Here is a 14586-nt window from a genome sequence, read left to right as displayed (position 1 = left end):
AATTTTTCTTGTTACAACTGGTCATACTATACATGTTACTTATTTATTATGTATTAACCATCTCCCTAAGAAAATGTAAGCTCTCTAAGAGGAGGGATTTTTGCCTAATGTGTTCCCTGATCTATTTACTCCAACTAGAATAGAACCCATCACATTACAAGCATTCAGTACACATTTGCTGAATCAATATATGAATGAAAAAGAGGTATATAACATACTCATGTTATATAAGCAGAGGTAGAAATAACATAGAAAGAACAGGTATGTAGTCTCTGATACACAGGAAAAGAAGTAAACACAATGAAATTATTACTAAATGTTAACTACAATAAGTATATCATGCTAAAATCCTTCGAAGTTTCATGAAGGACTTAAAGGAAAAACGATAAGTGCTTAAAATTTACATTTATTCCTTACTTTTTAGCTGATAATTTCCAAACTCAGCCTAATGTTCAAGGGCCAATCTTGCCTTAACCCTCACTTTCAGCCCTATCTCATTATTTCCCTACATAAACCCTCCTATTCCATCAAATCTGCCTTTTCATTTTTATTTTCAATTCACCTTCATGTTTATATTTACATCATCTTTTTGCTTTTTCTAATTTCCAAGGCCTGACTCAATAAATCTTCTTTCCCAGCCACAGTTTGTCCCCAGTGATAAATCCCAACTCTGAACTCTTAAAGCAGTCCTCATCCATATCATTAAATTGGAATTTTTATTTTCATCTTTAAAATCTGTATCTTATCTTTCCAATAAGAATGAAGGGTGCCCTCAAAGGATGAGAACATCTCTTAGACCTATGTATCCCCAACCTCCAATACCACGGCCACACACAGTATCTTTGCTAATTGCATGTCACAAGATGCTGAGAAAAAGAACATAAGTAAAATCAAAGGATTTTAAAATTAACATTAGGCACATTTCACAATAACAAACAATTTTTTCCTGCAATTTGCAAGCATTTTCAAAGTTAGATCATTTCTTTTTGGAGTGGCCAAAAATTGGACTTTGAAAATCTGTAATATTAAGCTCAGTTCCACTTACCACATTTTCTACAAAAATAAAATCGATGAAACCCATGCGTGTTAAATCAGATTTTAAGCTTCTTAACTCACGTTATGAAGACCGAGAGCCCAGTAGGGAGATTTCAGTTGAAGGAGTGAAGCACACTGGGTTTTTGTATCCTTCCAACAATAGTATAGAGTAGAGGCTGGCAAACTACGGCCTGTGGGCCAAATTCAGCCAGCTGCCTATTTGTATAAAGTTTTACTGGAACACAGCCATGTCCATTTGTTTACGTATTATCTATGGCTTTTCTCATGCTACAACAGCAGAGCTAAATAGTTGCCAGAGTCCTCCAGAATCCACATGGCCCACAAAGCCTAAAATACTCTCTGGCCTTTTACAGAAAAAGTCTGTCAGCTCCTGATGAGCAAGCATACCTGCTCTAAGACAGAGCATGGAGAGGAAGCACACTCTGATAAGGTGAAATAAGAAATAAGGTGTGAATCAGAGAATACATTAAAAGTTCCAAGGAGGATACACTTATTACAAATGTTAGCAACTATGCCTCAACAAATTCCTGTGACTCAAAAGGACTGTAAAGCAGGGAAAAATTATTTCAAATATTTCATGGAATGAGAATCACATTTCATGTTTTCTCTGATGAAAATTTCTAATTAAATTCATCCCAATTTAATGATATGCATCCAGTAGTTCTAAATGCTAATAACAGGTAGAGTTCAAGTAAACAAACTAATCATCACTTTATTAATTTAATAAATTCAAGATTAATGCTGCAAGAGTCAATAAGAGAGATCACTTGATACTTTCTTATTTTCTATAGAGACTTCATACAAAACAAAAGAAAACAAAACAAAAACTACAGTCAGAAGATCTGAGGCATCTAAGACTGGGCTCTGATACCCACTGGCAATGTGATCTGTGGCTGGTCACTTCACCTACGTTTCTGTTTCCCCATCTTCGAAGCTGGGATAATGCTCTTATCTCCCTCACATGATAAACTGTACAGTTTACATGAGATGAATGCAAAGTGTAAATGGCTGCACGATGCAGGACACCACTATTCCTGTCAATTAAGTGGTAAGGGAACGGCTTCAAGATGGCAGAACAGAAGGACAGAGCTCACCCTCTCCCACAAATACATCAAAAATACATCTACATGTGGAACAGTTCTCACAGAATACCTACTGAACTCTGACAGAAGACCTCATATATTCAAAGCTACAAGAAGGATCTCCACATAACTGAATAGGATGGGGAAAAAAAAGGTACAATAATTTTTCTCACTTCACTAGGACACGATGAGACATACTCCATGTTCATCACATGACAGAATGAACCAAAATGAACCTTTCCATGAAAATAAGTGGGAAATATCAAAGTGGTAATTAAAGAGGTAAGATCAACTACTTGCTAACATGATGGAACCTACACTTGTAAAAGGCTTATTAAAAGTGAAACTAAACGCCAACTATCTTCAATTGAAACCATTTTTGGTAACATAATATGCCACACACAGGCATAGCTTTGAAATTTGAGAATAAAGCTTTCTTCGTAAATAAATTAATGTATCTAATTAAGACTATCTGATTAAAAATTACACAGATAATGATGACTAAATGTAAAGTGGTAATTGGGATCCTGGAACAGAAAGAGGACATCAAGTAAAAACTACGCAGGGGGAGGAGAGTACAGCTCAGTGGTAGAGCGCATGCTTAGCACGCACGAAGTCCTGGGTTCTATCCCCAGGAACTCCATCTAACTAAATAAATAAGCAAGTTTTTAAAAAAATCTACTTAACCGCCCAAAAAAAACCCAAAATAAAAAAATTTTTCAATTTTGAAAAGTACAAACTAAGCACATCTGAATAAAGTATGAATTTTGGTTAATAAAAACATATTAATATTGGTTTATTAACTCCAGCAAGTATGCCATACTTATACAAGATGTTAGTAACAAAAGGAACTTGACACTGGGTATATCAAAATTCCCTGTACTATCATCTCAATTTTTCTATAAATTAAACTATTCTAAAAATTAAAGTCTATTTAAATTTTTTATCTACACAATAATATAATTCTAAATTCAAACATCCAATTTAGTGACTTTTTTCAGCAAGAAAAAAATACACAAACTTAAGAAATGCTTTTGAGTGCTGTAATTTATCAGTCTCCAACCATCACCACCTACAAGGATTATCAGCTATCACATGACATCCCAAAATACATTAATATCTGGTTAACATGTTGTAGTGTTTAAACTATCACACTAAAAATATTTTTTCTTTCAGTTCACTGTGATCAGAAATGAATTACAGAAACTTCCTAACACAAAATTTCCATAGCTATGTTACATTTTGCACTAATTCCTGATCAACTGAAGCAAGGCAAATATATTTCCTAGCCAGAGTTGCTTAAGAAAAGCCAGTTTTTATATTAATTTCCACTTAATGGCAAACTTAAAAAGTCCCATTATAAGTAGTAAATAGTTGGCTTGAAGAGAAGTTTTAATTGTATGGTGTAGTAAAGTATATAGAGGTACTTAGGAAATAAAAATAATAATAACCACTATGCATTTCAGGATTGTCATGTATTAGGCACCAACTAGGTGCTTTACATGGAAATTCTCATTTAATCTGTGTAACACTCCTGAAAGGTAGGTATTCTTATCCACTTTATATAGATGAGGAAACTGAGGAAATTAAATAATTTGCCCAAAATCAAATTAATACCAGCAAAGCTGAGACTAGAATCCAGGTGTGTCTGGCTCACTTAGCTTTTACTCACCATGACACTTGCCTCCCAAGAGTGAGTGCTTTAATTTACCACTACCAAGGTCACTTCTAATCACCCCACTCTTTCAACAACTATTAATATCTAAGTTAGTATCTGGACAACTCCCTTTCTTGGAAAGTTTCAAACTGTCCGACAAAGTCAGGTTTAGTTGAACTTCAGGACTAAATAACCTAAATTCTATTAAAGAAATGATACATAAAAGTTTAGAAAGTCACTAGAGACTAATTTAGATTATTACCCTGATAATTAAACACACACACACACACACACACACACACACACTAGGTCCTATCTAAAGTATCTTAAGACTTAAAATGTACTAACAGAGGTCTGGGTATAGCACTCTAAAGTAAAATGCAATGAGCTCAAAACTAGCTGTATAATCCCTAATGGTTAATATAATCTTTCTGGAATTCAGTTTTTTAACTGAAATACAAGGAATTATGGGTACCATCCCTTTACTGTAATTAACGCTCTATAAATACCCAAATAGATCCAAGTTCCCTAACTGGTTCCAGAATATCTTGGTCACCTTGCTCTCTTTCTGTATGAGCTAACTGGGATTTTCTGTGGGCAGGTGACCCCAGACAGTAGCCAATACTGTCAACGTGATCTATACTCTTAGCATATCATCTGTCTTCTTCCAACATGGGAGCATAAGATCAACATAATCTTGAATTTTCCTAGCCTTTTCCAATGAAAGGTTATCACCTTCCTCTCAGTCAATCCTTTACACTATTTAGGGTCTCATCATCTCAGCAGGCTCCTTCCCAGTCTCTCCCTGCTCCTGCTGAGGCAGTCTTCCTAAAGCACAAATCTTGTCCTGCTACTCTCCACCGCCTAAAGATAATGTCCACAACCTGCTACACGGCATCAAGCTCGCAACCATAAATCCCTCTTTTTCCATCTCCTACCTCATCTCCCACCATTTCTCCACTTCCTCCAAAGCCGATGTTGCTGCCAAACTATATCCAAAAGTCTCCAACATCTTGCAGTGCTATTACCAAGGCTTAAGAGGCCCATATCCTCCTCATCTTCAAGTGAATTCAGATTTCCCCTTTAAGGCCCAGCCCCCAAATCTCTTCCCTCTGTGAAGCTCTGGGGAAACTGCTCCTGCCAACAAACAGGGTGCATCCTTCCTCCCTTATGACACTAAGTGGGAAAGTTACTCCATTTTTAAGTTTCTTTCAGTTCTTCTATTTACATAATGCAGAAAAATCTAAGCAAGGTGCCAATTTGTCTTCAACACTTCCCTAACACCTGCTAATCTCTCCTTTTAATTAAAGGACAGCAGGCCTCAAACTCACCTCAGCACCTTCTGCAAATAGTAGTTAGCTAGGTTTTATAACACTGGTTTTTTCTGGGGTTTTTTTGTTTGTTTGTTTTGTTTTTTAAGTTGATTTCTGTTTAGGGCAAGAAATGTTAGCCTTTCACTGCAGTAGGAACATAAAGCTCCTTTAAAAATATTTTTAAAGGTGTCCAAAAAAAAAAAAGACATTAAATAAATAATAGTATAAGTAGTATGCAGACTTGGGAAAAGTCATGATATTACTCAAGGATTAAGCATGGTAAACATGGTAAACACGTCTACACCTTGACAGAACTGTCACTTTTTTTGTTCACTATATAGGTACTCTTCCCCACAGTACTTATGTAATATCCGTATTAATGTTATACGGCAAAAAAGGACATGACTGTCATTTTTAAAATGAACTACCACAATGCTAGCTGTATTTTATCAATCAAATAATTTTAATCTGAGGATTTATCTTAATTACCCACCACTTTTCAGGGACCTAACCAATCCACACTAGAGACGGGTGTCTCTTGCAAATATCTTCTATAATCATGTTGAATTATGATGATTTGCCTACACATGTTTCCCTCTTAAAAGACTTACCTCCTTTAGTGCAGGAACAGTTTCTCATTTTACGTTTTGTTACATAACATGCTCTAAAAATCATCAGGTATTAAAAATAATGAGCTCATCTCTTTCCAAAAAATGGCTAGACAAGTACAGTGAGCTTTATTTAACACACTTCCTTCACCCACTCATTCAACAAATGTTTATTAAATACCTACGATGTGCGAGGCATTGATGAACAGGATGGTTAAGGTCTGCTCTTGAGGGACCCGCACTCTCACAGGAATATGCGACATTCTAATGACAATTTTGAGTGGCTGACACAGACTGGATTTCTGCATACCCTCTATTTAGAGTCCTTTGCCTACTCCTTTCAGTGGCCAGTTAAAGCCCACTTAGGTATCAGGGCCCAGCTCAACTGAGGAGCCTTTACCAGCCAGTTTTCTGTCTCAGATACTTTCTCATTTGGGTTTATCTCCATCACAGCATATTGTACTGTTTTCAACAAAATGTTTTCTCAACAAAACTCCAAGTTCCCTGAAGTAGGGACATAATCATCTTGGTATCCCCATTACTTGGAAGAGAAGCTGGCATTTAGCAGGTGCTGAATCAATGTCTGAATCTATAAAAAATTAATAAATAAATAACTAAATGATGAACAGCAATGCTCTGGTTAAAAATCAGCCAAGCTGCTGCTAACTCAGTTCCAAAATAATGAAAGAACAGTATCTATATTTAAGGTGAAAACATCTACTAACTTTCCAATGAGCATGTTTGAAATAATTATTAATGTACTGAAAAAGATATTTCCTCACAATTAAGAAATGCATACCATGAGAGAAAAAAATGGCAACAAGTGATACTTTAGTATCTTTAGTTGGTATTTTTGAAACAAATGTAAAACATTGTAGAAAAAAGAATGGACTTAGTACCAACTATTCCTGGCACAAGTACAGAGAACTGAAGGGCACACTACTTTCAAGATGCAAGTACATAACATAAAGCCAGATAGTATCCAAAATTCAAATTAACAGTACAAGACTTCTTGTTATGACACCAAAATTCCAGACCCTACCAAAAGTCAACTTAAAAAATCCAAACAGATTTTACCCCCAACACACTAATTTTCCAGAGCTAAAGATGGCAAACCACAAAAATAATGAAATTCATGCCTAACAAGCGGCTTTTGGATTAAGTTCAGATTTTACTGTACCACTCAATTGACAGAGAACATCAAAACACCTGAACAGCCTAAATGCATTACTTACTAAATACTAATGTACCCTCACCATTGCAGTTCAAAAACTTTGACTTTTTAAAATATTACTTGAAATCATTATTGCTGGAATTGTTAAACAAGATTAAGCTGAAAAAGGTTAAGTAAGTTATGGTACACCTTTACCATGGAATATTAATTAACTGTTAAGAAGGATGTCTACCATGTACCACTAAGTGAAAGCAAACTCCAGAACGACATGCATGGTAAGATCCCAGAGGCAGTACAGGGGTTAAAACACAAGCCCTAGAGCAAGACTACTCGAGCTCAAATCACAGTTTTGCCACTAACTAGCTATGCAACTTTTGGCCAATTACTTCTTGCCTCAGCTTCTTCATCAGCAAGTGCATATAAAATAGAACCTTACTTCATAGGGTATGTCGTAAGGTTGTGAGGGTTTAGTGGGTTAATATGTATAAAGCACTTAGCACGCACAAGTGTTAACTATAATTTGGGAGGGAAAGAAGGAAAAACTCCAGATTATATAATATGTGTATATATTTGTGAAGAAAAGCATTTGTTTTTTGCACTGTTTTCAGGGTTTTAAATTTTTAATTAATTACTTAATTAGGTAATAGAAGTACTGGGGATTAAACCCAGGACCTTCTTCATTCTAAGCATGCACTCTACCACTAAGCTATTACCACCCCCTCAGGTTATGTTTTGTTTTTTTAAAAAAAAGAACATTTATTTCCTTAGTAATTTTTTTTTTAATTTTAAGGTAAACATAAAAAAACTTGGCACTAAGATCTCCCCTGCTGAGAGATCTGCTAGTGCAATTACTTAAACACTCAGGACCAGACAAATTCTGTGATTTTAGGAAATGTGAAATTTTCAAGTCCAAAAAAAGGACACAGTACTTAATTTCTAGATATTGTTCAACAATAATAACCTGCACACCAATAAGCAGAATTACTATGCTATTAAAATTATATCCTGTTTTCCTCAGAGGTAACACATGACACAAAAATATCCACCTAATCTAGAAATGGGTATCAGGAACTTTCACAATTATATAAACCTTCTTTAATTTATTAGTCTGAAGTTATATACTACCAAATCTAATTCCTTCCTATTCCACAATCTCTAATGACAACTCACTAAGGCAAACCAAATAACTAAAAAACCCTAAAATCTTTACAGCCATCTACAAACTTTGGAGAGAAAGATTTCACCACACACATGCTTTGAGGAAGCTCTGGTCCCCAGGATAAACTTAGTTTCTTCCATAAATACAGTGGGTGTATAATCAAACACAAGAGCAGAAGGAGAACTTTGAGCTTCAGCTGTATTTTTGCTGAGCTGTAATACTGGTAAAGCCTGTTTCAAGATCCAAGAGTACACTCTCAAATTTAAGGAAAGCACATAACAGGCTGTCATGTCTGTTTCACCATATTTACCAGAATGGCACTTCATAAAATTACAAATATTTATTATCAAGCTTCAAACAATATTATTATCATTGACTACGTTCTACCCAAAAGGAAACTCCTGGACCACAAAACTCTAAAGAAACAAACAAAATCTCGTTAGTCAAACAGCTTTTCAAAAAGAAATCAACCATAAAGATGCATGGAATTTGTAACTTTAGATAGTTCACATAATGCCTAGAAAAAAAGAACTCAATAAATGTTAGCTGTTACTGTCATTACTGTTATTATGATGATTTGTAATGATGGAATAGAAACTTACTCAAAGGGAGGCTTACTTAATAAGTCACTTTCCATCAGAATCAAAGTTGGCCCATCACACCTTTGAATAGTTCAATATTAAAAGGCACCTTGTTTTAGAGAAATCAAAGTTAGAGTCCTTGGGTTCTGAAGGAGGTAAAGATGAAATAAATTCTGCAAAAAGAATTCATCTATTCTTTCCTAAGCTTTTCTGGTACAGAAAGCCGTATTTGTAAACATTTTGCAATTCTATCTTAAGTACTATGACTTTCAGACCTAATGTATTTTTGTCAGGTAGACAGGAATCATTAACAATGAAAGTAAAACCAAGAGATAGGACAGAGCTCTGCATTAGAAAGTGAAAGGAGACAGTTCAGACTGGGTATGAAAATAGACGACTTTAGCCTGAGTCCTAAAAACTTTTAAAAAGATGTATTTGGATAAAATTTAGATTGCTTGGGAAGATAATTTGATTCTGGTCCTAAGAAAAGGGAAATAAGCTAATATCCCTTGACTAATTTTTTTGTCTTTTAAAATTTCCAATTTTAATACTTTCAAAGATTCACAGAGAATAAATTGGAAATATAAATTAGGAAGGAAAAAAATAAAGAACTGAATGTGCTTGATGAAATGTTTTCCACTAGTCTCCAGCGTGCGTGTACAGGCATTATACGGGAGCAAGACCAAGCAGGCACTTTTTTGGACAGACATCTTAATGAGCAGACATCTTGCTTGTTTTTCCAGTTACATTATGTTTAAAGCCTTATTTTCTTTCTTTTTTTATTGACATATAATAGATTTACAATATTGTGTTAGTTTCAGGTGTATAGCAAAATGATTTTTTTAGTAGAGCTTATCATAAAACATTGAATATAATTTCCTGTGCTATACAGTAAATCCTTGTTGCGTACCTATTTTATGCACAGTAGTTTGTATCTGTTAATTCCATACTCCTAGTTTATCCCTCCACCCCTGTCTCCCCTTTGGTAACCACAGGTTTGTTTTCTATGTCTGTGAGTCTGTTTCCGTTTTGAATATAGATTCATTTATATTATTTTTTAGATTCTACATATAATTGATTATCATACAATATTTGTCTTTCTCTGTCTGACTTACTTCATTAAGTATAACATTCTCTAGGTCCACCCATGTTGCTGCAAATGACAATATTTCATCCTTTTTTATGTAAAGCCTTATCTTTTTTAAATGGCTTAGAAAAAAGATGAACATAAAGATAATTTTGGCTTAGTAAATATAATTTAATTACAGTGCTTGCAATAAGTTACATTTTCCTTTCAGGTACTTATCAAATACTTGGTTTAGCTTCAAACTTAAAAAAAAAGTCATTATACAGATAGTTAGGAAGTCTATAAGTAACTTTTTAAAAACATTTGTTCAACCATTAATTTATATGTATCAAATATGAGAACCTCAAGTATCAACAAATATTCACCACTTCTTCTGACCTTTGCATTGCAGAGTTCAAAACCAGGTTTCAGCTTAGGAACAATGAAGAACTATCTTTTTGCAAATGTTTTTACATAATCATAATACACATTGAAACACATTCAAAAAATCAGAAAATACAGGTAAACATAAAGAAGGAAATTTTAATTACCCATAATTTTAAAAAACAGAAATCAAACAGCTTGGTGTCTAAAGCTTCTTCCGAAATGTGTACACAATACAGAAATTATTGGTCCTAGTTCCTTTACAAATGAAAATATCTTGATTAGGATTAAAGAGTGAACGCCACAAATCATTCTATGCAAACACAAGTTTAGGCAGCTCAAATGTAAAAAAATATATATAACTGAAATCCTTCTTGCCTGAGAAAAAATTAACTCCAAAGAAGATGTGTGTGGTGAAAACAAAAGAAAGCTGAAGGGGAAAATTTAAATAACTATTTGAGGTTTTTTTTCAATTTTTTGGTCTTTCCAAAGCAAGTAGGAAGCATTCCACTTATATCAGACTTTTACCCCTAAAAGGTCATACTTTTTACCTTGGAGAATCGTAATTTATAACCAACTCCCCAATATACTCACTCCTAAAAAAAATAATAATAATAAATAAGAGTGAAATGTCTTACAATTGGGAATATAACCACTTTTCCACTTCTATTTTCTGCAGTATTAGGGGTAATTCTTCCAAATAAACTAATTTAAACTGAAGCACATTGCATTTAAAGAGCAGTATTGTTAGCTGCACCAAAGAAAAGTTAATACATATTGTGGCAATTTCCAGAATGCCAGTATCAGGCAGCATCACCTTGTGAGGTGGGAAATGCTAAGTGCCATCACTGGAAAGCCTCTCACAGACTCACAATGGAGCCAACTAGGTGAAGTGGGAAGTGACAGCATTGTGACAGTGGCCAAGAGGGCACCAGAAGAGGAGTGCTTATTTTAAAGTCATGGATGTGGTATGAAGGTGGAAAAGGACAAAAGCAGGTTGAAAGCTGGAACGCCAAAAGATAACTAGCAATTACTGAGCGAAAGCCATGTTCCTGAGGTTTTACATATGTGATTATTATTGGAATTAATCCTATGTGGTAGGTATTTATCAACTCCATTTTACAAATGAGGAAACAGGTTTAGAAAAGTCAAATAACTTACTGCCTAATCATTCAGCTATTATGCAGCAGAGAAGGAATTCAGAACTAGCTCTGTCTGACTCCACAGCCCATACTCCTTTCATCTCCCCAGAATGCCCCTCTGGTCCCTCTTGGGTATACAGACTTCAGGTTCCCTGTGAGCAATTTCACTGTAGTGGGCTCTAGAAGGGAGTGAGCCACCTGCAGGCAATCGATCACATACTATCACCTGGGCAGCCTAGAGTTTTTTTGGCCTTTGTTCATCACAAACTACCTTTATATGTAATCTTTTCCCCCCATTTTTCCTGACCTAACACATAGGAAGGAAGGAAGGAGGGGAGGGAAGAAGGGAAGGAGAAAGGGAGGGAGGGAGGCTGACATAGATGTTCGATTTGATTTCCAAATTCCTCTGTCCCAGTATTTGTTCAAGTTGTTCCCTTCACCTGAAGGCCTTTCTCAATATCCCCAAAGCTAATCACATCTATGATTGAAGGTCCAGTTCAAATGCCATCTCCTCCACATAGCATTCCCTAATCTCCTATTCTCATTTAGTAGTAGAATCTCCAATCAAAATTTTCTTGACCCTTTACATATAAATATACATACAAATAAAATGACGCCAGATAGATATATACAATAAATAAAATAAAGGGGCAGGAGAGAAAGAATGACCAAGGGGGCAGTGTAAGGACACAAAGTATCAGGCAATACTTCTTCAGGGCAGTGATTGTAATATGGTGTGTTTAATTCAACATAAACTATTTCAGCACCAACAGGTATTTCACAAAACACTCTTCTTCACCTTTCTGCACCCTCCCTTTAATCTTTTCCAGAAAAAGTCTGCTGCAGTGGTTTTTCATTATTGCTAATATTTTAGAGGAAAAAAATCTCACAAGATGTTGACAGGTCCTTTACAAACAGGTGCAAATTTCAAGTAACACATACTCTGAAAAAAAAGTCATGAGTGATTTGTCAGTGAGCAGTCTGATGCCAAAATGAAGCTGAATTACAAGAATTTAAAATGGAATTTCAAAAAAATAACTTAGCAACTCTCCAACTCCATAATCTGCACATTTACTTTCTATTAGATATGAAAAGAAGAATAATAGCAATAGGAAAATGTACTTGGAGATCCAACAGTTTTTCACTTGAGGATAGAAAAATCTGAATACCCTCCTATCTTTAAAAGCCACACTATCTACATGACTTAAAACCAACACACACTAAAATTTTCTTTCACAGGCTTACACAAGAGCTTGGAGGGCTTCAATCCCTTGGAACTAGAAGGTGCCTTAACACAAAAATCTACAGGCCAAAGTACTCACTTCCCTTTCTTCCTCAGATTACTCTGTCGATTGCCCAGTACCCTGAATGAAATACCTGTCTTCTGTTCTAGCTTTCAAACCTATTACTCTGATTCCAGTCAAATCTTTTCTTTTACTTTCCTGATTACAAAATTCCCCCTTTCATCTACACTGTCATCCTATCTATCTAATCTTTTATCTCTTCTAATGATTGAAATATTCTTCCAGGCAGACTTATAGATTCCAAAACCTTCTTTCTACTTCAGGAGTTCTTAATCTTTTTGTGCCATGGATCTCTTTGGTTGTCTTGCAAAGTCTGTGGACCTCTTCTCAGATTGCTTTTAAATGCATAATTAAATGTACGCAATTACAAAAGAAACTAATTATACTAAACTATGAGCATAACAATTTTTAAAAACCCTGATATTGTACTATATGTGCAGCTTTATTATCATGTTAAATAACAAGATCTAATAGTGAGTCTAATAATATCATAATTCAAATAAATTATAAGCATAAATGACATTTTTGCGATATCTGTAACAACTGTAAAACACAATACAAAAAATCTAATATTTATTCATGATAAAGTCACAGGCATTGCTAATTCTACCGTAGTTTGTGCCTACCTTCATAATTGAAGGAAATGATAATACAGTTACCAGATAATAAAAATAAAGATGTGATTTCAACCCCATTCCAGTTCAAGGACCCCCTAAATTCTACCCACCAACTGGCGCATTCCAGGTTAAAACCCTTTCGAGTTCAAAGCCTCACTCAAATTATTTTTGTCAGAAATGTTAAAATAAAAACACTGATTTCTCCTTTGCCCTAGCTCTCATCTGAACAATATCATCATGCCTTCCTGTTTTTACGCAGATTTATACACAGGACCCTGTTTGTTTCTATGGTTTGCCTAGCCAGCATGCATTTAAATTCTGCCAGTCAATAAAAGGCGATATTGAAGAAAAGGAGATGAACGCAACCAACAGCCCTTCACTGACAGACCTCCAGCAGGAAGTGGAAAGATGCCAAGTACGGTGTGTATGTTTAGGGTGGGTGGGCTGCCCCCAAGACCCGTGCGCCCAGCTTGTCAAGAATCTCCGGAGCAAGACATCTTCACCAGCAGCAATCAGAAGACAGTCTCCCTCCTCCTCACCTCCCCTACTCAATTCCCTAGCTGCCAGGTCGCTCGCCTCTGGCTCTCACCCGAAGCCGCCCAGCGATCCTCCTGTCCCTTCCCTTCCCATCCCATCCCCCACGCGTCCCTCCGTCTCGTCCGCCCCAGGCTGCTCCGGCCCCTGGGCACCGCCACGTCTCTCCCCACGGCCTAACCGTGTGCCCCCACCCCCACTTCTCCCGACGCTGGAGAGAAGGGCCCAGGGCCCAGGGGTCAGTTGGACCGGGCGGCCCTCCGTCAGGCGCAGGCTGCGGCCCTAGGCCGGAGCAGCACGGCCGCCAGGCAAGGAGCCGCGCACTCCGCGCGGGCAGATGTGGAACATGCACTCACCAAGAAGATCATGTGGAAGAGGGCCCCGAGGTCTCCGCCGGACCGCCACTCGGCCTCAGAGCCGTCGCCCTCGCCGCGAACTGCCACCGCCACTACCGCCGCCGCCGCCGCCGCCACTCGCTAGTTGGCTTCCTTGCGTTCTGCTGCGGCGCTGCCGCCACGCCATGGCGCGTGCGCAGCGCCGCGGGGCCCCCTGGGACTGGTAGTTCGGACCCGGCGACGAGCGGTGCCTCTTCCTCTTTCACCAGCCGAGTCCGCTGTGGGCTGAAGCGGTCTTGGGCGGCTTGGGTACAGCGAAACGTCTTCCGGAAAACTGTCCTTCACCAGACACCGAAATTTGCTTCCGCATAAGGTACTGCTGGTTGTGAAAAGCCATCTGAGCAAGCATGTGTAAAGTAAAACAATTAAGAGCATTTACGCTTTAGATAACTGTCACGTGCCCAGAACACATCGTTTGAAACACACACACACACACACACACACACACACACACACACACACACACACACACACCCCTTGTCCCTTTCTGTTAAAAGCGTTGTTAATTGCCTTT

The 14586-nt window shown here is 37.0% G+C and overlaps 1 protein-coding gene across 4 annotated transcripts in view; it reads right to left on the bottom strand.

Annotated features, from left to right (window-relative positions):
- The window catches only part of GAPVD1 (GTPase activating protein and VPS9 domains 1), a 61358-nt gene extending 47129 nt beyond the window's left edge, over nucleotides 1-14229 (bottom strand). For all 4 annotated transcript variants that reach the window (XM_072960121.1, XM_072960123.1, XM_072960122.1 and 1 more), the window contains exon 1: nucleotides 14034-14229. The gene's annotated coding sequence lies outside the window, so the exon portion shown is untranslated. The remainder of the gene's footprint in view (nucleotides 1-14033) is intronic.
- Nucleotides 14230-14586: the final 357 nt, after the last annotated feature.

This window comes from Vicugna pacos, chromosome 4, assembly GCF_048564905.1.
Source record: "Vicugna pacos chromosome 4, VicPac4, whole genome shotgun sequence".
NCBI classification, from domain to species: Eukaryota; Metazoa; Chordata; class Mammalia; order Artiodactyla; family Camelidae; genus Vicugna; species Vicugna pacos.
The sequence above is the reverse complement of the archived record's forward strand: the minus strand, read 5'-3'. Positions and strand labels throughout refer to the sequence as shown.